Genomic DNA, 24,308 nt, shown 5'->3' on the forward strand with positions numbered 1-24,308 from the left:
AAGTGTCCATAGATGTTTATAAAAATCGACTCACAAAGAAGATGCCAACAAATGTCAAAAAGCAGATGCTTTATAGGCCATTATTTCTGACCATCAGATAATAAACCAGCAACTGTCATCTAAAATAAATATAAAAGAAACTCCAACCTCAGGAAAACATTTGTGGAATTTTAACATTTTTTTTGAAAACAACCTGAAACTTAGGAAAAAGCTGCAAAAATAAGAACACAGAATATTCATACATCCTTTTACCCAGATTCATTTACAGTGAAATGTTTCCCATTTACTTTATTTTTCATCACTTGCATTTGCTCTGCGTGTGTGTGCCTGTGCATGCATATACTGTCTCTTTTCTGAACTGTGTTAGAGGTAGTTGCATACATCGAGGCTCTTTAATTCTAAGTGATTATTAAGTATCTCTATGAATATTTCCTAAGAATAAGAAAGTTCTCAGTTGTATCCACAGTATGATTATCAACTTCAGTAAGTTAAGTGTAACACAATGTTTTTATCTAATCTACAACCCATATTTCCTTTTTGTCAGATAACTCAATACTGTCTTTTACAGTGTATATTTTTCCCTCCCAGTGAAGGATTCATTCTAGTATCTGATATTACTTTTGTGATGTCTTCTTTCTTTTAAGATTTTATTTATTTATTCATGAGAGATACAGAGAGAGAGAGGCAGAGACACAGGCAGAAGCTCCATTCAGGGAGCCCGATGTGGGACTCAATTCCAGGATTCTGGGATCACACCCTAAGCCAAAGATAGATGCTCAACTGCTGAGCCACCCAGGCATCCTTGTGATGTCTTCTTTAATCTGAAATGTTTCCATAGTTTTTGTCTTTGATGACATTGCTGCTTTTGAAGGATAGTCTCTCTTCACCTTTTTCTTTTTAATATAATGATCTTTACTGGCCTGCTTGATGTTTTCATGGTTAGATTCAGATTAGACATTCCAGGACAGAATAATACCTTAGTGATATCCTGTCCTCAGGATATCACATCTGGATGCACACCATGTCCACTTGCCCTCCGGTAGTGATGTTGATTTTAATCATTTGATTAAGGTCTACATTTTCTTACTATTTACTATTTACTTTTTCCATTGTGGTAAAGAGTAATATGTGGGGAGAACTTTAAAATGGTGTACATGTCTTAGGCTCATCAGAATTTCCCTCTACCTTTAGCACAAATTGGTGAGTCTTCTCATAACTAACCTCTACTATGATAGCTGCAAAATTAAGATTTTCCAGTTACAGCATCCTCTTCATATTTATCAGTCAGTATTTGGCATTCCACTATAAGCAAGGTCCTCCCTTCTTTCCTGCTCATTTATTTACCTACCTGTTATCATAATGAACTTAAGTCTTCCTATTTTTTAAAAAATCTTTGATCAATTATTGCACCTTAATTGGGTGTTCAAATCATCCCAGACTTGGCCAATAGGAACTCCTTTTCTCTATCTTTTTAGAAAAAGATGAAACTTTAAGATTGTGACCATTCACTTCTTTTTAGTTTATTTTTTATTTATTTATTTTTTTTGCTCTTGTCTCCTTGAGACATGCCACCATCTTTTTTTTTCTCTCACTTCTCTTTCTGGTACAATATGTTCCAGGGTCATTGTGTTTCCCATTGGAATCATCCATTTCTCCAGGAATTTTTGGTTCTCTTCATTAAAGACCCATATTGCTACATTGAGTATATTCATTCCTACTGGTATCTTCACTCCTTAGACCTTCCTGCACACAATACTCATGAAAGTGTAGGGAAAAAATACTTCCATATAACTCTTTGCTCAAAAATAATACAAAAGTCCATATACTTGAACTTCAAAATAAATTTAAAACAAAACAAAAACCCCATCTAAAGAAACACACATGTTAAAACTTATGGAACACAAATTGAAATCAAATATCTAGCCTTACATAATTTTATTAGTAGTAATAAAGAATGAAAATAAAGGAACTGACCATTCATGTTCACCATAATAAGCAATAATCACAAAGACCCAAGGAAAGCAAAAGAAAAACAAAGCAGAACTTATGATTTAGAAAACAAAGCAAAACAAAAATTAGAACTGTTTGAAATATACACACACACTGTAAAATGTGGACATTTCTGACAAGTCCATAATTTAAAGAAATTATGTTTGGATAAATTTTCCTTTATGGACCTGAAGATTTCTTTAATACTTGTCATACATCTGGGGATGATGGTGGCTCAGTCATTTGAGCATCCAACTCTTGATTTCAGCTTAGGTCATGATCTCATAGGCTGTGGGATTGAGCTCCTGCTTGAAAGTTCTCTCCCTCTCCTCCTCCTCCCAACTCTCACATGTGCTCTCTCTCTAAAAAGAAATAAATAAAATCATATATTTTAATTACTTGCTTTATCTTTTTAGAAAAAGATGAAACTTAAAAATTGTGACCATTAACTCCTTTTAAGTTTTCTTTTTTTTTTTTTTAGTAAAAGATTTTACTTGAGAGAGAGAGTGAGCAAGAAAGAGAGAGAGAAGGAGCAGGGGGAAGAATGGAGGGAGAAGGAGAAGCATACCCCACACTGAGCAGGGAGCTAGATATGGGGCTCAATTCCAGGACTCCAGGATCGTGACCCAAGCCAAAGGCAGATGCTTAACCAACTGAGCCACCCAGGTGCTCCTTTACCCTCCCTTTTAAAAATGAATTCTATCATATGTAATTCACATTATTGCAACCAAAGATACATGCAATATTTACAAATTTCCTACAGGACTCGTTGTATAAGGTACATGCAGATTGACTCTTTAATGTTGATGCTAAAGAAGAGAGAGAGATTTGCCAATTAATTCTACTTTGCAGGCAGCCTGGGTGGCTGAGCGTTTTCCCGCCACCTTCAGCCCAGGGCATGATCCTGGAGACCCGGGATCGAGTCCCATATCGGGCTCCCTGCATGGAGCCTGCTTCTCCCTCTGCCTGTGTCTCTGCCTCTCTCTCTCTCTCTCTCTCTGTCTCTCATGAATAAATAAATAAAATTAAAAAAAAGCCCACTTTTCTGAGGCACCTGGATGGCTCAGTTGGTTAAGTGTCTGACTCTTGATTTTGGTTCAGGTCATGAACTCAGGGTCATGAGACTGAGCGACAAGTCAGGCTCTGGGCTGGGCATTGAACCTGCTTAAGATTTACCCTCTTGGTCTGTACTCTCTTCTCTCCCACTCTTTAAAAATAAATAAAAAAATAAATCTACTGTGCCATGGAAATGCTATGAGGATAAGTAATTTCTGATGCAAGAGTGAACATTTGGGGTCTGGATATTTTCCTGTGAAGAGGGTACTTGAATGGAAGCAAACTCTTCTGCTCTCTGCTTCCTGGAAATCTGGCTGATCTTTCTTGGCAGATGCTGGTTTTCTGGGGCTTCATATAAATGGGAGGATCCATTTAAGGAAAGAGAAAACAAAATGATGTAAACACAATTTGGGATGAGAATAATTATTTATTTAGAATGAGAAAAGACATCATGAAAACTTACTGAAGGCTTAGCAATTGAGGTCTCATCTGACATTCCTTCAGGCAACTTTCCATTCATGCTCACATATTTCATAATTCTAACCTGGCCTCCCTCTCACCACCTAGAATACTGAACACCTTCCAATAGTTCTCAACACTTGCAAGAGGTCCGTGTCAAGTGACGGGAGTGAAGGTTAAGCTCTATTAACTTGGCAGTAAATCTTCCTGTGGCTCAGACTTATGAAAAAACATCCACCACGAGCCAGGCATTATTGTACACATAAGGATACAACCTTGAATAAAGGACCTGTCTTTATAGGGTTTATAACCTAGTGCTGGGAAGGGATGCAGAGAAGAGGTCAAATATAAATATACCAGATGGTGATAAGGACTATGGGGAAAATAATAGGTTAAGGGAGAGGATGCTGGGGAGAGTTTCTATATACAGTGGTTGGGGAGACTTCTCTGAAAGGGTTATATCAACATTAAGGACTGAAGGAAGTGAAAGAGAGAATTATTTACACATGTAGGGATACCGTTTCCTGAGAGAAAACAGCAAGTTCATGGACCTGGCAAGAATGGGTACTTGCCTTATAGAGTCCAAGGGGAAAATCATATATGATCTTTTAAAGTTTTTGACTTTGATGCTGAATGAAATGGGGGACCACCAAGACTTTTGGCTGGAGGAGTGTTGTGATCTAACATGTGTGTTGAATGAAGAATGAGAATGGAGTGGAGGGTGGGCAAGGGCAGATAAACGGAGACCAGCTAGGAGGCTTTTGAGATAATGGTTTGGACTTCTAAGGTAGTGGTAGATGTAGTGAGAAGTGGCAAGGTTCTTAGTGTACTCTGAAGGTAGCGCTAAAAAGATCTGCTGATGGATTGGGTCGTGAGAGAAATAAAGGAGTCAATGATGAAAGCAGTGTCTTTGACTTGAGCATCCAGAAGAAAAGAGTTTTATTTCCTAAGAACAGGAAGTCCTTGGGGGTATCCCAGGGACCATGGGAAGGTGTGGTGATGGTTGAGATCTGGAGTTCAAGTTTGAGCTTATGGAGGACCAGGGGCTTGTTGGACATCCAAAAGGAGATGTTGGTGCTATTTAATGATCTGGCGCCTGAAATTCAGAGGAAGCATTTGGACTGCAAATGCAAATTTGTGTCAGTGCATATAGTCTTTGCAGCAGTGGATTTATTAGGTTACCTAAGGAATGAATTTATAATGAGCCTGGGGCACTCAAAATTTTATAGTTTGAAATGAGGAAAACCAGCAGAGCTTGAAGAAGAAACGAGTAAATGGGTATCATAAAAACCATGAGAAGTGTTTGAAGAAGGAGGAAATAACTTTGTCAAATTCTGTAGTTAGGTGGAGTGATATTAAGATTATCTAAATGTTATGCAATGTATTTATAGAGACTATGGGGTCAGTAGAATAGCAATTTAGTTGGTCTCTGAGTCCCTTGGTATCTTGAAGTTTCTGCCACATTGCTGACATTAAGTATCCTAAAATTCAGGTCTAGTCTAGAGGAAGTAGTCAGCTGTCCACAGGGTGGTAACCAGGCAGGAACAGGCAGGGCATGGTTCGGGGACCTCAGCAGATTTTATAGCATTGAGCTGCACTGGTAGCAGCCCAGGACTTGCTGGGGATGCAGAAAACAGGGAATAGGATTAAATCTAAGCCTTATTTCTCCCCTAGCTCTCCTGAGGTTTGTGGAGCTCCTGTGTGCAATTGCTGGCAGGCAAAGGCAGGGAGAAAAACTTGGATGGCTTCTCTCTCTCTCTCTTTTCTTTCATTTCACTTTTATCTGAGAAAGATCATATATATTGGAAGGGCAATTCTTTCACAGTGAAATTTTTTTAATGCACTTAGACACAAAACTTGTTCCAGCAAAAGTGTAAAAACCTTTTTTTTTTTGTGAAATATAAAAAATATTACCGTTCTGAATGAGTACATGTGTAAAGGTGAAGCAGCAAGTTTTTGAAGAATTGTTACCTTTATTTATTTTTAGATAGATTTTAAGCAGTCAACTTAAGCAGAGTCAAGAAATTAAACTATGTTTTACTTACTTATTTGTTTTTAAAAAGATTTTATTCATTTGAGAGAGAGAGAGCAAGCGAGTACAGGGTGTGGGGGTAGAGGGAGAGGAAGAAGCAGACTTCTCTATGCTGGGCTCCATCCCACTGGGATCATGACCTGAGCCAAAATCAGATGCTTAACCAAGTGAGCCACCCAGGCACCTCTAAACTAGGTTTTAAACCAAAAATTTCTTTCTCGGTATAATCTTACACTCAAAATGAAATTTAATTTCTGAATGACTGCTCTGGAAATTGACAGTCACTTTGAATTGGACAGCATGCGTACTATGACGGCATGTTTAGAACATAGCTGATGCCTGGCTTTCAATCTCTTTCCACCTATCCCCAAGATTTAACAAAAGTTTGGATGCCCTAAATCAGAGACTCCACTGCCACAACACTTCTTTGGTAAGTACAATGGAAATTAATTATTTTGAAAGGTTCTGATTCCCAATTTACAGAAATCTACACTGAAATGAAGATTGAAAATGTATGTATTTAACAAATTTCAGAAATTTGTGATTTCTTGATTTGAAGATTTCCTGAACTCATGCTTCTAGAATAAAATGATACATTTCTATTGGTAAGTTAATTTGGGAGGGAATCTTAATTCTTTTCAGATTACCTTCATTTCATTACTGAAGTAAAGGGGCATTTGTCACTGACTGCAAAACAGACATACAAATATGATATTTATAATCCATGAAGATTCAGACTCTTACATAAAAACTAAATTACCAAAGATGCTATAGTTGTAACTTTAAAAATTTCCCTAAACTCGCCTTTATACCAAAGTTCTAGGGTTTATCACTTCCTTAACTGGCTGCAGTAGTGTGTGTGTGTGTGTGTGTGTGTGTGTGTAAGATGGACTGATTTTACAACAGATGTGTGTTCTAAATCACATACACACTAACATATGTATCCTAGAGTCTATATTTTGTGGAAAAGCGAAAACTTAGTGGAAGATAGATATTCCAAAGAACCAAATGCACCAATTCTCCCTTCTAATTTTTTCTCTATTAAGAGTATGTGTATGCTGTCTAAAATGCCATGTCTTCGCATTTTCTCACGTATTCCTGAGAGAGAATTTCTCTTTCTTACCAAAGGATACAAGTGTTGGATGAGAGCCTAGCAACTGATTTCCTAACTACGCTCATGTGAAATAATAAAATGTGAGCCCCTAGCACTCAAAACTTGATTTTTAATATGATTTTTCCACTAATTAAAACCAGAGCTTCTCAGGGTATAGTTCAACTGAAAAAGAACTTTTATTTTCCTGTGCAAATGCTTTTGAAAATATCTGAGGGTAATATAAAAAGGACAAAGGAAGGAATTTCAAGTGACCAAGCAGTAATAATTAGCTCTGTCGACAGAAGGTATAGGTGGAATCTGTAAAGGCCATTTGCCCACGGTGATCCTCTGAAAGGATAAGTATTCGAAAAGCTTCTAAAAGAAAAGGCGTGTGTGAGTTTCCAGTGACGTTTACTAGGCAGCTGTATGTTGTTATATATCATACACTGAAATTTGTGCAATACCTAGGCTAACAGTCACAGAAGATGTATAAAAATGTAAAGTGTACAAAATATCTTTTAAGAGTGCTCGATTGTTAATTTTGTCACTTTTATATTGAACACATTATGTCAGTGTTGTATGATAATGAATTTAAAATGGGATGACTGCCCAGAAATGAAAACATGTAAAATCACCAGATTTATAGATCGGTAAGATAGAAAAAAAAAAAAAATCAAAACATCAAGTTGTGTACCTTAAATATATACAATTTTTAGGTCTCAAAAAGGCCACCAATAAGGGAAATATATATTCCACTATTAATGAACACTTTTACTTTTAAAGGGTGATTTACAAGCTGCAAAAATAAAATGTAGCTTCATTTGACAGCTTCAATTTCTTTTTCTTGTTAAATCATATCTTATTGTTAAATCATACCTTGTTGTTTCAGCAGATTAGTATCAAACCAAACTTTTTCCAAAAAGCAGTAACTTGTTGCCATTCTGTTCTGCTTTTAGTTTGCTTATCATTTGTTCATTCATTCATTCATTCATTCACACAACAGATTTCTTACTGAGAAACTGCTGTATGCCCACCCCAGTACTATTACTACGTTACTGGCCAATCTCCAATCTTTGCTTTCAACGAGCATTCATTGCAGAACATAGAGACAGACAATAATCATCAGACTTATTAAATAATTATATTGTTAGCTATATTAAAAGATAATTAGTGTTTGGGGGAAAATACCACAAGGTAAGGCAGATTGAGAACTCTGGGGAACAGGGGGTAAATTCTCGCGGTGTGGTCAGGTTAGATCTTATCAAAAGGTGACATTTGAGCAAAGGGCTGAAAGAGAAAGGCAGGGTGGCTAAGATACATCTGGTGGGAAAGCGTTCCAGAGAGAAAAAAATAGAACAAAGAAAATATTGTCTATGGGAAGTATCTTGATGATCGATTCCCAATCATTAGCAAAAATATCGATGTGGAATTTTTCAGTAAATATTGTTTAAATTGCTCTTATTGCCTGAAGTTCTCTAATATTTACAACACATTAAGTAAATTTTCGTCTCTCAGGAAGATGATAGCAATAAAAAGTGCTGATAAACTCTCGTCCTCAAGCAGGGCTGACAGAGATCTGTGTGAATGCTTCTGGAAAAGATGATTTTTATGGAATTGAAACAAGTGGAGTTATAAATTGTTTGCAAAGTCCCAGTGAGAAATCTATGTGAAAAATCTGTGCCAGATTAGTGTTTAATGTTGCAGCTGCAGAACGGCCTGTCCATAAAGTCCTCCTCAAAGGCGCTGATGGAGTTCCTACTGGAAGTTGTCACCACTGTCATTGCCAGTATGGGTTTAGGGTATCCTAAGAAAGAGCTAGTCGTGGATATGATGTAAAATGGATGGAGAAACAGCCTCTGCCCACTGAACCCTGGAACTCTGTCACCACTGTCATTGCCAGGCTGTAAGAGGGTCTGGAGGCTACACCCTCTTGAAGCAGATGGCCCGATGGGAGGCGAGAGCTCCTCAAGACTCTGCCTCATGGACTGGTGGAGGGTCTAGGTTGGGTTATACCTGTGAAAAAAAAGCTATTCAAACCACAAACAGAGAGTTGAAACCATACAAGACAAATGCTGAGAACTGATATGATTTGCCAAACAGAATGTTGTGTGATATTTGGTGTAAGCAAATACAAGGGCGTCAAAGGAATCCTCTGAATAGAAATGTCCTGATAGATATGCCCTTTTTGCTTGTTAAAAACCCCTGAAAAAATTAAATCTAGCCTTGAGTGTTTGAACTCAACTAGCCATTCAGCAGTACTCAAAATATTTTTCTTCCTCTAATCAGCTCTGTCTCCTATTTTTTTTATTTGTGTGTGTGTGTGTGTGTGTGTGTGTGTGAGACAGAGAGAGAGAGAGAGAAGAGAGAGAGAGAGATAGCACTTAGTTATCAGATGCTTAGAAAGTTAAGCCTATTTTCTCCAGGATTTAGCTACAGTTTCCATTTAAAAGTTTCCAGGTGATTTATTTCTATGTGGGAGGTATCAACCCTTGGAAGTAAATGCTCTGTTAGTATTTTTCACTTGGAAAAAACACTCAAGTTTCATTTCAGTATTGCAAGGCAAATGTAAGCCCAGGTTTTGGAGGAAAAGGGACAAGATAATTTTTTCTTTCTCCTCGTGAAAAAGGACTCTCCCTCCTTAGGTCTCAGTGTGTAGAAGTCAAAAGGCTACTGGAAAAGAGGGTAGGTAAGTTTTCATAATGAACCGAGAAGACTTGTGGGAAGAAAAGAGTAAGACCTTGACACAGTTCCTTTTTTGGGGGGGCAGGGTGAGGGTGGAGACTGAATGTTAGAATATCGTGAACGTAATGAACCCCCAGAGATCAGCAGACAGGAAAGGGCACCAAGAAATCAAAGAAAAAATAATGATGCGGGTAAATATGGGTTTAGGGTATCCTAAGAAAGAGCTAGTCGTGGACATGGTGGAAAACGGATGGAAAAACAGCCTCGGCCCACTGGACCCTGGAACTCTGGTCTAAGCCTATGCATGTGGTCCACACCACGGGTCAGAGAGCACGTGATTCCATCTGCCAGTGTTGGGACTCACACGGCATTAGAAGGCATTGCTCTCTTGCTGGTGCTATTGAGATCCTGTGGGGCCGGCGAAGGGGGGTGCAGGTTAATGCAGCCAGCCCTGTGGCAGCAGAACTGAGAAACACCCTCTCCCATTCCCAGCTGCCTTTTCTCATACCTTCTCAACTATGATTAGCCCAGGGCATCGGCTCACTTGATGGAATTCACAGTAAGAGTGACTATTTAAGGGGGTTGGATACGGCTCCGGGGACTCATGAGCTGCATCTGTTGCAGAGACTAAAGTTTCATTCAATGGGTCACTTTATAGTTCCACTTTTGTCTTGTCCACATCTTCTTATATGTTTTGTTTGATGAAAACTCTGCCCAAGCCAGTGTAGACTTAAAACTGGTGCTGTTCAGACCCGGTGCTGCAAATTTTTCTGTCCTGATAGTGCAGCACATGGCTTTGGTGGCCGCTGGGGCGGGGTTGGAAGGGACCACGGCACTGGGGGCAGCCGTATGTTTCTCATAGAACCTGGAAATGGAAGGTTAGAAATGCATTATTGGGAGACACTACTTTTCAGGTAACTGAAATATGTTTTAGTTTTCAGAGTGCCTGAGACCAAAAGAAACGTCCCTGGCGTCAAATACAATATACGTACCAATGAATCCTGCATATGCTTTCTGGTAAATAAGTCCAACAGCAGTGAACTTTCCAGTGTGTTCTCCACTAGTGTGCCTCGCCTGCTCCATCAGCTCTCATTCCACCTGGGGATCCTCAAGTTTCTCCCAGTCCTTTTGAGAATTCTAGAGAGAAGTTTATGGCTTGACAACAAGTAAATAGGCACAGTTCAGTGTTCTGAACCCTCCACTTCACAGTATGGAGAAGAATTCAGCTCCCGATGTTCTAGGGGTAGCTGATATGGGCATGGAATAAGCTATTTGATCTAATTCTTCCTTAAGTCAAGGCTCTCTGAGGTGAAAACACGTTTGTAATGGTGATGTGCACGTGGGCAAGTTAATGTTTGCCATCGTGAATGGTAGGGAAAATGATGGATTTAACCAAAGCTGGCATTAAAGAAAACTCACAGGTGAAAATCTCTCTCTCTCTCTCTCTCTCTCTCTCAACTTCTCACTTCAATATACACTGAACAACCAAGACTGTTGTTCCACTGCCTCTTAGCTTGTTAACACATCGCGCTGAGGAGTCTTCACATTCAAACTGTCTTGTGCTATGATTTTTCTCCTCCACCCTCTTTTTAATTTTCTTTCCTACTTCACCCAATACCAGCCGTTCTTGTCCTATATTCCCTTCTCTCAGAGTGCTTCCAGGTGTCCAGAATTAATCTTGTAAACGAAGGTGGTGAGGGATAATTGCCATCGTTTCCGTATCACAAAGATATTCCCATTTTAAAGGGGTAATTCTGGAAGTGGGATGTCCTATCCCAAATTAGAATTTTCAATTCTAGAATAAGGTTTTAGTGGTCCTTCTTGGATAACATTACCTGGGCAGGGACTTATCTGCTTGTATTGTCCAGATGTAATAGGCATGGGATGTGTAGCCATAAAACTCTGGGCCACTGAGCTGAGTTTGACAGTGCAGCTATACAGCGAGTAATGCGGATAATGACTTTTATACAGTGCATAGGTTTGATATGGCCTTCCACCTTGAAGATTTTTCATAACAAAAAGTTGAGAAATCTGTATTATTTGAGTAACAGCAACAATAAAACCCACATGGGGCTTTGCAACTTCTGTGCTTTGAATAGATTAGAGATGGTCCCTGAAATATTAAACTCTTTATCCCATTGATTCTCAAACTGAAGCATGACTCAAAAAGCCTAGAAAGCTTGTTTTTTTTGTTGTTGTTGTTGTTGTTTTTTTAGATTTTATTTATTTATTCATGAGAGACACAGAGAGAGAGGCAGAGACACAGGCAGAGGGAGAAGCCGGCTCCATGCAGGGAGCCTGACATGGGACTTGATCCTGAGACTCCAGGCTCAGGCCTTGGGCTGAAGGTGGTGCTAAACCACTGAGCCACCCGGGCTGCCCTAGAAAGCTTGTTAATATGCACAGAGTGTCTGTCTTAAATGGGGTCTGAGTATTTACATTTCTAGGAAATTTTTAGGTGCTATTGCTGCTGCTGCTTTTGATTTGGGGACCAAATTTGGAAAACTCTTTTTAGTCTTTGGGACACTTCAGTCATCAAACACGAGTTCAAGGAGCCACATCTGGCAGTGCTTGCTCTAATATGCCTGCTAAGCACTGAGGAGATGAGTTACCTTGGAGAAATCTGCTTTAGCATCCATCTAATGCAGCCCAGGTTGCTCCTGGAAGAGTTTACACTCAGAACACAGAATATAGCTCAAGGTGAATTGCACAGGGGTGAGAGTCAGAGAGGCCCTAAGAAATCTCCTGGAGGGTGTTCTTGTAGGAGTAGGCTTCTCAATCTATCTGTAGATGTTCTCCATTATTTTGGAATATCTTATCTACAAAAGTTCATTTGGTGGAGGCATCTGGGTAGCTAAGTTGGTTAAGCGGCCAACTCTTGATTTCCATTCAAGTTATGATCTTAGAGTCCCAGGATGGGGATCAAGCCCCACTGGGGGTAGGGCCTATCTCAGTGGGGAGTCTCCTTGAAGATTCTGGATTCTCTCTCTCTCTCTCTCTGCCCTTCCCTCAAATAATAAATAAATAAATAAATCTTTAAAAAAGAGTCTCTGGATTTGAAATCTACCTGCAGTACTATAAGAGATTTCAACATTATATTAGTAAATGAGGGTAAAGGAAGTGCTTTTGGATTTTTTAAATATAATTTCAATTTGCTAGTTTTTAAGCAGCTATAAAAATGGGAAAATGGTTTTAAATTTTTTTATTATCTATATGTGAACAAAGTTTTTTATTTGATGTGACTCTCAAGGATTTGGAGAAAGATCACCATAAAAATCATGATTAGGAATTGCCTGTAGGCAGCTTAATCATAAAATCAAACATAAAAATCTATTTTCATAAAAGAAAGCTCAAGTTTCTCATTAAAGAAAAAAATGAAAAGTCTTTATTTTGAAGTTTTATATAAATTCAATAGTTAATACTCTTTCTATCACTTTTATTTGACTTTTCTAACATTGTTATCTTACATTAAGGATGTAATTTTTTTCCCCACCAAGTTCTGTATAGATACTCCCAAATTTATTCCAGTTTATCCCAGTTCTCATACAGATATAATAATTTTTTATGTCTACTTTAACCTGAAAATGGCTGAGAGAAACTGCCACAGTCTCCACTGAATGGATTAGCAAGGCAGGATTTAAAATTATTCTCCCTTCAGAAGTCTGTTGCTTTTCTATGTACTAACAATGAAGCAGCAGAAAGAGAAATCAAGGAATTGATCTCACTTACAACTGCACCAAAACCCATAAGATCCCTAGGAATAAACCTAACTGAAGAGGTGAAATATCTGTACTCTGAAAACTGTAGAACTCTTATGAAAGAAATTGAGTAAGAAATGGGAAAACATTCCATGCTCATGGATTGGAAAAAAATATATTTTTAAAATGTCTATGCTACCCAAAGCAATCTACATATTCAGTGCAATCCCTATTAAAACACCACCAGCATTTTTCAGAGTGGGAACAAATGATTCTAAAATTTGTATGGAACCAGAAAAGACCCTGAATAGCCTGAAAAGACCCAGAATGTTGAAAAAGAAAACCAAAATGTTGAAAAAGAAAACCAAAGCTGGAGACATCACAATTCTGGACCTCCACTGTATTACAAAGCTGTTATCATCAAGTATGGTCCTGGCACAAAAACAGACACATAGATTAATGGAATAGAATAGAGAACCCAGAAATGGACCCTCAACTAATCTTTGACAAAACAAAAAGAATGTCCAAAGAAAAATGTTTTCAACAAATGGTGTTGGCAAAATTGAACAGCCATGTGCAGAAGATCACTTTCTTACAACATATACAAAAATAAACTCAAAATAGATGAAAGATCTAAACATGAGACAGGAATTATTCAAAATCCTAGAGGAGAACACAGACAGCATCTCTGACCTTGGTCACAGCAACTTCTGGCTACACATGTCTCTAAAGGCAAGAAAAACAAAAGCAAAAATGAACTATTGGGATTTCATCAAGATAAAAACTTTTACAGCAAAAGTAAACCATCAACAAAACCTCCTACAAAATGGGAGAAGATATTAACAAATGACACATTAGACAAATGGCTAGTATCCAAAATCTATAAAGAACTTATCAAACTCAACACCTAAAAAACAAAAAAATCTGATCAAGAAATGGGCAGAAGATATAAACAGACATTTCTCCAAAGAAGACATACTAATGATGAACAGACACATGAAAAAATGCTCAATATCATTCAGCATCAAGAAAATACAAATAAAAACCATAATGAGCCATCTTATACCAATCAGAATGGCTAAAATTAACAACTCAGGAAACAAGAGATGTTGTTGAGGGTGTGGAGAAATGGGAACCCTCTTACATTGTTGGTAGAAATGCAAATGGGTGGCAGCCACCCTAGAAAATGGTATGGAGGTTCCTCAAAAAGTTAAAAATAGAAATACCCTACAATGCAGCAATTGCATTACTAGGGATTTATCCAAAGGATAGAAACATAGTGATTCAAAGGGCCACCTACACCCCAATGTTTATATCAGCAATGTCCACAATAGCCAAACTATGGAAAGATCCCAGATGTCCATTGGCGGATGAATGGATAAATGGATAAAGAAGAGGTAGTGCGTATATATATTAGCCATCAACAAGAAGGATATCTTGCCATTTGCAATTACGTGGATGGAACTAGAGGGTATTATGTTAAGTGAAATAAGTCAGTCAGAGAAATACAAATACCATATGGTTTCACTCATATGTGCAATGTAAGAAACAAAATGGATGAACAGGGGAGGGATGGCTGGGTGGCTCAACGGTTGAGCATCTGCCTTTGGCTTAGGTCGTGATCCTGGGTCTCTGTGTCTCTGTGTCTCTGTCTCTCTCTGTGTGTCTCTCATGAGTAAATAAATTCTTTAAAAATAAACAAATAAAAATACTTTCAAATTTAAAACATCCGTATACGTTTTTTAATGTTTTACCTTCATCTTTCTTTTAAAAATTTTTTTTATTTACTCAATTTAGTTAACATATAATGTATTATTAGTTTTGGGGTAGAAATTAGTGATTTATCAGTTGCATAAAACATCCAGTGTTCATTACATCCAGTGCCCTCTTTAATGCCCATCACTCGATTCCCTACCCACCTCCCTCCAGCAATCCTCAGTTTTCTTCCTAGAGTTAAGAATCTCTTACGGTTTACCTCCCTCTCTGTTTTTATCTTATTTTATTTTTCCTTCCTTTCTTTCCCCTATGTTCTTTTTAAAAATTTGTTTATTTATTTATTAATGAGAGACACACAGAGAGAGGCAGAGACATAGGCAGAGGGAGAAACAGGCTCCCTGCAGGGCCCGATGCAGAACTTGATCCTTGGACCCCAGGATCACCACCTGAGCCAAAGGCAGACACTCAACCACTGAGCCACCCAGATGCCCTAAATTCGAAAATATTCTTAAATAGTAAATTAATTGTGAACATTTTTGAGTTTGCTACAAGGAAAATGTAAATTGAAAATACGATATTGTGAAATACAATACATTCTTCAACTTTTCAAAATAAAATAAAACTTTTCAAAAATAAAATAAAAAAATAGAATAAAATTATGCTCCCTACTTCTATGTCTAAAACTGCAGAAAATAAGCCACCATAGAGCAGATTTGTGCTGTTATGGCAAGAATCGATTGCATTATCCCTCTTAAAAATAATTTTAAGGTAAGTAGGTATCCATTGCTTTAGGGGAAATATGAAACAGCATCATTTTGTGGTTTGACAAAAGCATCAATTTTCCTTGGTATACAGAAAGGAGCATGGGGAAGAGGTAGATAAATCTGCACAAATGATAAGGATCCTCCTGGGAAGAAAATGATCAAAACACCAGCCAGTTTCCTTTTGAGATTCACTGTTATCATAATGAACCTCTGTGGTAGATTAGCATAGCTCCAACTAAGGCCCCCAGAGACTCCCAAAAGAAATTCATCTCATAAGAAATGAAAATTCTAATTGGTGGCTTGGATTCGTAACTGCCTGCATCATGAAGGGAAGAATTATTTAGGCACAGCATTTTTCAAAGGTGAGAGATCTCTTTCTGATTCGGGTACTCTGACATGGAGACCAAAATAATGAATAAATTTTGTGAATAAAATTGTGATTTCAAATTTCTATATAGTTTATATGGCTATTTGAGGGGTAAGTAGAATAGTGCATATAAAATGCTTAGAACAGTCAATGGCCCATGGTAAGTGCATAATAAATATTAGTCACTGCTAATGTCAAAAAAAAAAAAAGTATGAATCCTAACTTGGGAGCTTCATGAATACTTGGAAGCCCAAATATTCTGATCATAATATTGAAAGCAATGAAGTTATTTTTCTTTAAAATAAAACAAACGCACTCACCAGGTTCAGAAAGAACATCTTCAAATCTTTGTGAGATCAGTTTTCCATGCCAAAATTGTAGCCTTAAAATGGGGGCCAATGTTGATGGATCAGAATTTTCACTTGTGTTTGCTTGGCATTTAGAAACAAGGATGATTTTCTTTGTTCTAAACAAGTTTCTTTAGTTCTTAGATAATTTCAGTGGGAAAAGGGAAGAAAGAAATATAGAGAGACGAGCGAGGGGGTGTGGAGAGAGAGGGAGGAAAAAGAGAAGAGAAGAGAAGAGAGAGAGAGAGAGCTGTTGGATAACTAAGCTGGCCAGATACAGACTTGAGTAATGTGTTAAAATACAAGGAGAGTTGACCACAAGGTGGTGAAAGGCACCAACTGGATGATATAATAATAGGCATATGAGAGGCAGTTTTAGAATTAGAGAGCATTGTGGGGGACAGGGAACATCTTTACATTTTTTTCATTACAGGAATTTCTGACTTGAGAGGCAATTTAGGAAATCAATAACTAGAACTTTAGAAGAATATTTGAAGGACACTAAAAATAAAGTATGAACTTTAAATCGTTTCAGACAAAATGATTTAGGATTGAAATCCCTATAATTAATCCACATACTTAAAAGCGTGAAGGTGAATATTTAGATGCAGAATGGTGTTAGGGGAGTTGCATATTTTTTTTTTTAAGATTTTATTTATTCATGACAGACACACACACACACAGAGAGAGGGAGAGAGAGAAAGAGAGAGAGAGAGAGAGAGAGAGGCAGAGACACAGGCAGAGGGAGAAGCAGGCTCCATGCAGGGAGCCCAACATGGGACTTGATCCCAGGTCTCCAGGATCACGCCCTGGGCTGAAGGCGGTGCTAAACCGCTGAGCCACCCGGGCTCCTGGGGCAGAAGGTGGATAATGTATAACCAAAACCAAAAAAAAGAAAAAAAGGAAAATCCACAACAAAGATGCTTCCTATAACCTTCCTGAAGATGGATTTGAATTAATACTCTCATTACCAGTTTAATTTTTTTTGTGGTTTTAGATACGTATCTGTCTCTGTCTGTAAATATGTACATGCACACATACAAGCACACATGCATGCCTAGGCATGTATCTGTACTTCTTACATATGTACATGTGTACAATCTATTTTTACACTTAATTTTGTTGAAAACTGGAATGTAGCTTATCCTATAATAGGCTAATTGCTTCTTAATTAACTTTTTGCTCATTTGTTTGTTTGTGTTAATCATATAATATCAAGGTAAGAAAACCTCTTACTGGATCCAGAGGCCCATATAAGCAGCACCTTTCAAATAATGTTGGCTTAGCAAGGCTTCTTGCTATCGCTGGGCCGTATTTTATATTTATGCCAATGATAATGCCAAAATGTAGCCATACTTGACTATATTCTCCTTATTCCTGCATATTTCAGGGAATAAGAAATGTTAGGGATGTTCTATATACCACTTTTGCATCTGGGTTGTAAAGAGCGGGTTCTTTTCTCTGAGAGCTTCTGAAAACCACAAGTATCAATTGCACTTTGCTATCGTACTCAAGGGGACTTTGGAAGTAAGTGAGTTCATTACAGCGAGACTTAGACTTGAAGTCTTCATCATCAACGTCACCAGTTTTGGCCTAGGGTGGCAAACTGTGTGAAAATACTCTTAACACCCTTAATCAAGGTTAACCCTGTAGCTATGACTATACAAAAGAACGAAATGAAAATTTTAGTACCTACCCTTATAACTTCATCAATACAAATGACTCTGAATGATTTAGAAATGGGCCTTTTCTTTTTCCTTCAAAGGCACATTTTTAAGGAGTGGCATGAGTACTTTTCGATCATTTTAGCTTGGATTTGGAATTAATAATCAATGAAGTATTCATCAATTTCTCAGGGTTTTTTTTTTCCCCTCTATATTTTCAGCTAAATGTATTCTCCCTATTTTCATGTTGAAATGGAAACAGCCCAGCCTTAATGTTCCCAGTGCATTAGTACAATTTATATCAACCTGATATGTAAAGAGCATTTGGACTTTTAACAACAGATCTTCCTTTATGAGCAGAGATTGTTTAGATTTTTCAGAAGAATGCAGAGGGTTAGCAACCTATTAGGTGAGTCTGGGCCATGGGAAATAGCAATGCAATAATTTAGTCTAGAACTCCCTTCCTTCCTTGATTGCTGCCATTTCCCTCATGAGTTGCATAAAACATTTCAGATATGTTTATTTGGTCTAATAAGTAGGGAATGTCATAGACTTGTGCCAAATTTTCAGTGGTTTGTAATGCACGTATTTTCTGAGTCTGGGAGTTCTAATGTGAAGTGGGAATGGGAAGGGGTCTCCTTCCGACTCGCATGTGAACTCTCCATCCTGCCCAGTTTATTACATTGCACACTGCAGGATTTATTTCCAGGACAGGAGTCCTCCAATTCACTTTTATCAAACACACATGACAAAATTTTGCTTTCTGAGATCTCCCAGTTAAAATTTATCATAACTTCCTTTTTTTTTTCTCACCCAAACATAATTTATAATAGAAGAGAACAACAGGAAAGACTGATGAAATCATTGTTCTTTCCTTCAAAGTCTTAGAATCATGAGTAAATTGTACCTGGAGTCTGTCACTATGACCTAAAGCCCTGGTGCTTTGTTAATATAACCAATATTTGAAATAAAAAACAGAAATAAAAGAAAAATCCTAAAAATAGGCTAGTCCCTAAATATGATTATTTACAAATACAAAATCTACAAAAAAAATCTATTTACCATCCATCATCTATCAGTCTATCTCCATTCTAACAATCCTCATCAGCTGTTAAAATTTTTATTTTTATTTAACTTTTACCATTTAAACTCAATAGTTTAAATTTTCAACTATCAAATTGTTTCATTCTGGCAACCGTAGAAACATTAATATACCCTACAATACTCTGCTGGTAATTATCCTTAGTAGCCATTAAGTCTCACAGGAAGTGAGGAAGTTATGAGTTTCGTTCTTCTTGCACATTTCCAAAAGGAAAAAAATGGAAAATAATCTTAAAAGAGAAATAAAAATAAAATTATAGAATAGTAACTCGCTGTATTATGTTCATGTACAAAGCTGAAGGAACATTGGGAAAACCTAATTGAAGAACAATTTTGCTTTTTTATAGCTTGAGAAAAGAAAGTTTTACCAATTTTATTAGCATATGGGAAACAAGTAAGGTTAATAAAGAATTTTAAGGAGAAAATTGTCTTAATCTTAATTCATATTGTAAAATAAAAGCCAGTAGGCAGACAGATAAATACACACACACACACACACACACACACACACACACCTTTTTTTTTTTTTCTTTTTGGATCTAATAGACACTATAGGACTGTAGTCTTTTCTGTAAATGGATTTGAAAAACACAAGTACCAAATACTTCTCTATTGCACTCAAGAGAATATAATTACAGCTGAAGAGTTGAGAACTCTCAAAACACATATGAAACTCCCAGAAGATTGTACTGGCTGAAAGTTTAGATGTTAAGTAAGGGTTTAGATAAATCCCTAGATGGCTGAGCCATAACCAGTCATTTACAGGCAATTAGAGATTTAGAGGTGTAGGTCTTGGGAGGATTATGTCACAGCAAAGGCAAAGGGTCCCTTAGGGCACTTTAAGAGCCAGCATTCTGTCCAATTCTCTCACTCTTGTTAAACACAAGTCTTAGATACCTTCATCCCCTGGGACTTTATATATATTTGCATTTTTGGCATGGTCCCCAGGAACCAGTAGCTAGTCCAGGTTAAATCTAACAGCACTAGATAATCTCATCCTAAGTGATGAATTCCAAATTAAATACTATGTACCAGGAAAGAGATAAAAGCATTCCTAGAGTTCACTTTGTAAAAATTGTAGGTTTGAGATGACCTCTTCATTCTCTTTTGCATATTTTTTTCTCCAAAATTTATTCCATTAATATTATACTAAATTATAGAGATAGTTCAGATATAATTACATGTTACAAGTAAGAATAAAGGGGGAAGAATCATGTAGCATGACTGAAAATAAATAATTTTGACCCCTTTCATTTCTATTACATTGCACATCCCCAAAGATTTGAGTATGCGATTGACTGATTGCAAATCTGCCCCCAAGTTCTTTATCCTTTCTTCTACCTCCAACCTTTGCAATGTAGTTTGCTGTTCCTTCAATAAAGAGGTGGTCTACTTCCCCAACTCTTATCTAGTCTGGCTTTGTTACTAGCTTTGGCCAATAAATTCAACAGAAATGATAGTGTGCCAATTTCGACTATGGAATGGCACTGTTTCAAACTTCTCTTTGAACGTCAGCCACTCTCACAAGAACAAGCTTGCTGGAGATAGCACGTGGAGGGAGGACCTGATCATCTTCAAGACTAACTAGCCCACAGGTGATCAATCAGCTGACAGTAGATGCATGAATGAGCCCAGCTAAAATGCCAATAATTGTGCAAATGATCTATAGATTTATAATTAACAACAGAAGTGTATTATTTTATGATACTGCATTTTGCAGTGGTTTGTTAATAACCAAATAATAAAGGGATAAAACATGTAATTGATGGGCAGCCAGGTGGCTTAGTGGTTTAAGTGCAGCCTTCAGCTCAGGGCCTGATCCTGGAGACCCAGGATCGAGTCCCACGTTGGGCTCCCTGCATGGAGCCTGCTCCTCTCTTTCTCTCTTTCTCTCGTTCTCTCTCTCTCTCTCTCTGTGTCTCTCATGAATAAATAAATAAAATCTTAAAAAAAACATGTAATTGAGTTATTTGTTAGATATATATTATCATAATGAGAATGTGGCTTCATACTCTCTTCTCTCAGTATTTCCTTGGTGATAGCAAATGATTTTGAAACAAGTGGTTGCATATTAAATCCAAGAGAACAAGGAGAAAGCTAGACACTACAACTTAAGGAAATGAATTTGATGAAAATATTCTTTCATTAAATGAATTATTAGAGAACTACACTGTATGTTTGTATGTACTTAATAATATTTTCTTAAAATATATGTTAGGCCAAAATAGTAGTAGGTTAATTTTAATAAGCTATTTTAAACACTGTACTCTCAATAGTTAAAAGTTATGAATTATTTGAAGAGCAAGATCACCAAAAAAAAAAAAAAATTACCAAAGTCAACCATAAAACATAAAACCATAAAACACACCATAATTACCAAAGTCAACCATAAAACATAAAACCATAAAACACACTATACAAAATTTGAAGCAATAGAAATCATGCCATGTCTTCTCTCAGACAACGCTGGAATTAAACTAGATCTCAATAACACAAAGATATCTAGAAAAAACAAAAATACTTGGAAATGAAACAACATATTTTACAATAATACATGAATCAAAGGAGAAATCTCAAAATACTTTAGAATTAAATGAAAATGTAACATCAATATTTGTGGGATTTGAATACATATATTTAAAAGAAGAAAGATCTAAAATCAAAACTCTAAGTTCTACCTTTAGGAACTAGAAAAAGAAGAGCAAATTAAATCCAAAGTAAGCAAAAGATGAAGAGGAGGAGGAGAAGGAGAAGAGATGAAGAAAAGAAGAGGAGGAGGAAGAAAAGGAAGAGGACAGAATAAAAAGAGGAGCAGAAATCAATGAAATTAAAAATGGGAAATCAATAGAGAAAATCAATAGAATCAATAAAACCAAAAGCTGGTTCTTTGAAAAGGTTAATAAAATTGATCAGTCTCTAGACACATTAACTGATAAAAAAGAGAGGACACAAATAACTAATATTAGAAATGAAAGAAAGAATGTCAATGCAGATCTCACGTACATTGAAACGATGATAAAGCAGTACTATGAAAAACTCTATGCCCACAAATTTGATAGCCTTCAATATAAAGTCTAAAACTGTAATGATTCTAGGAGAAAACATAGAAGAATATCTTTGTAAACATCAAATAGGCAAACATTAGGCTTGGCTAAAAATGCTGTAAGCCTAAAGAACTGATATATTTTTTAAGATTTTATTTATTTATTCATGAGAGACACACAGAGAGAGGCAGAGAGACAGACAGAGGGAGAAGCAGGCTCCATGCAGGGAGCCTGATGTGGGACTCGATCCTGGATCTCCAGGATCACACCCTGGGCTGAAGGCAGGCGCTAAATCGCTAAACTACCCAGGGATCCCTGATATGTTGTTTTTAGTGGAAATCAACAATAACACTTTTTTGAAAGACATTTACAAAACAAAAAAGCAAGTGAGGAACTAGGAGAAATATTTACAGCACATATATCTGATAAATCATTTATATTCTCAAAAAATATAATAATATGGAGTTCTTCATTTATATCCCATGCACTCTTCTATGTGAGAATTAAATTTCCTAATTAAAGGTTAAAACAAACAAAAATGGCAAAACTCTTCCAAGTTTTCTACATCATGATTCAACTAACAACTTTTTTATTAAAAAAAAAATTTTTTTTTTAAAGATTTTGGATCCCTGGGTGGCGCAGAGGTTTAGCGCCTGCCTTTGGCCCAGGGCAAGATCCTGGAGACCCGGGATCGAATCCCACGTCGGGCTCCCGGTGCATGGAGCCTGCTTCTCCCTCTGCCTGTGTCTCTGCCTCTCTCTCCCTCTCTCTGTGTGACTATCATAAATAAATAAAAATTTAAAAAATAAAAAAATAAAGATTTTATTTATTGAGAGAGAGAGAGCAAGAGCTGTGGGAGAAGGGAGAAGGAGAAGCAGACTCCCTGACGAGGAGCCCAACATGGGGCTCGATCCCAGGACCCCGGGATCATGACCTGAGCCAAAGGTAGATGCCACCCAGGCACCCCTTCAACTAGCAAATATTTTAAAGAGAGCTTTTGGCATGATACACAAATGTGTTTCTGCACAAAAACAGTACCCTTTTCCCACTGGATTCTTCAGCTGCTTCCCTTCATACCTGTTATATAAACAATCTCCCTTTACAAAAAGATAGAATGAAATAGGTATGTCCCAGGGAAATATTTCATGGACAGGAATCAAGGGAGCATAGAACAACCTAGAAATGTATATTCATTCATATATACATATACACAGCGATACAGAATTTGAAGAAAATCTCCAATCTTTATGTTATTTTTTATTAAGATGCTGTTGGAGGATCTCCTTCCCAGGACATGATAAAGTCTACAGGATGCATCACCGGTGAGGCGGTCACTGTTTTCCCGCATCCCGCATAACCCTGAAAGAGAAGGCCATTACTGTGTCCAGTCATTCGAGATTCCACAGAGCCCTGTTGCACAGCATGCTGTCTAAGGATTTCTTGATTACCAGTGAATTCTACAGCTCTACTATGTGTCATTGGCAGTTTAAATGGAAAATTTAACAGATGTCCCTGTACCTATAAGGTTTTGGCTGGCAACCATCTTGGGCATCCTGGACACTAAGCTCCTGTATTTTTCAGAGTCCTTTTTACTTCCAAAGATTGTGCTGACAGCAATCGATGAAACAGAGGCCGTTCCCACCATGGAACAACCTTCTGCTTTTACCTTCATTGATTTTTGGCTTGTGCTTCTCACCAGAGAGTAATTGTTAGAATCTCCCGTGGACCAAGGAAAGCCTGCAACCCCAGCATTCATACCGCTTTTGTTGCCCAAGTCACCTGCAGGAACTTTTTATAGCCTAATTGCATCCATATTCAAGGAAAGACCGTATGTAGTGTGTCTGGCAAGAAAGGAAATGTACCCAAATTGGCTCCAAGATTGCAACCCCGAAATGTTTATGTATGCTTTTAGTTTAGCGTTTCTTTAATTGGAAAGTGCCAGGAACCACCACCCACCCCCAGCCTCCTGCAGCCCTGACCTCTCAGGATAGGCCGCATGCCCTGGAACTCAGAGAGTCACCCTGCACCCACCCCTCCATCTGCTCCATCCCTAGTGTTTTGAGATTTTGTGGTTGGAAGCTGCAGCTGGCCTAAGGAAGAAAATAAAAAAGAACACTTCGAAAAAAAAAAAAAGATAACTCAAACAATATAATAATATGCACAATGAAAATCAAGACACCCCCGCAGGGCTGGACCTCTAATCTTCCTCAGTGCCAACCTCTCCATTTCGTGCAAAGTGCTGGAAATGGTTTATACACATGTATGAGCATGTGCCAATTTTATGATATTTATTAGA

General features: G+C 37.5%; 1 long non-coding RNA gene across 1 annotated transcript in view; it reads left to right on the forward strand.

Annotated features, from left to right (window-relative positions):
- Positions 1-24,308, forward strand: part of LOC140613171 (uncharacterized) — a 59,652-nt gene that overhangs the window by 22,834 nt on the left and 12,510 nt on the right. The window contains exon 4 of the long non-coding RNA XR_012014354.1: positions 5,909-5,966. This is a non-coding gene — a long non-coding RNA (uncharacterized lncRNA). The remainder of the gene's footprint in view (positions 1-5,908; positions 5,967-24,308) is intronic.

Source organism: Canis lupus, chromosome 1 (assembly GCF_048164855.1).
Source record: "Canis lupus baileyi chromosome 1, mCanLup2.hap1, whole genome shotgun sequence".
Taxonomy (NCBI): Eukaryota; Metazoa; Chordata; class Mammalia; order Carnivora; family Canidae; genus Canis; species Canis lupus.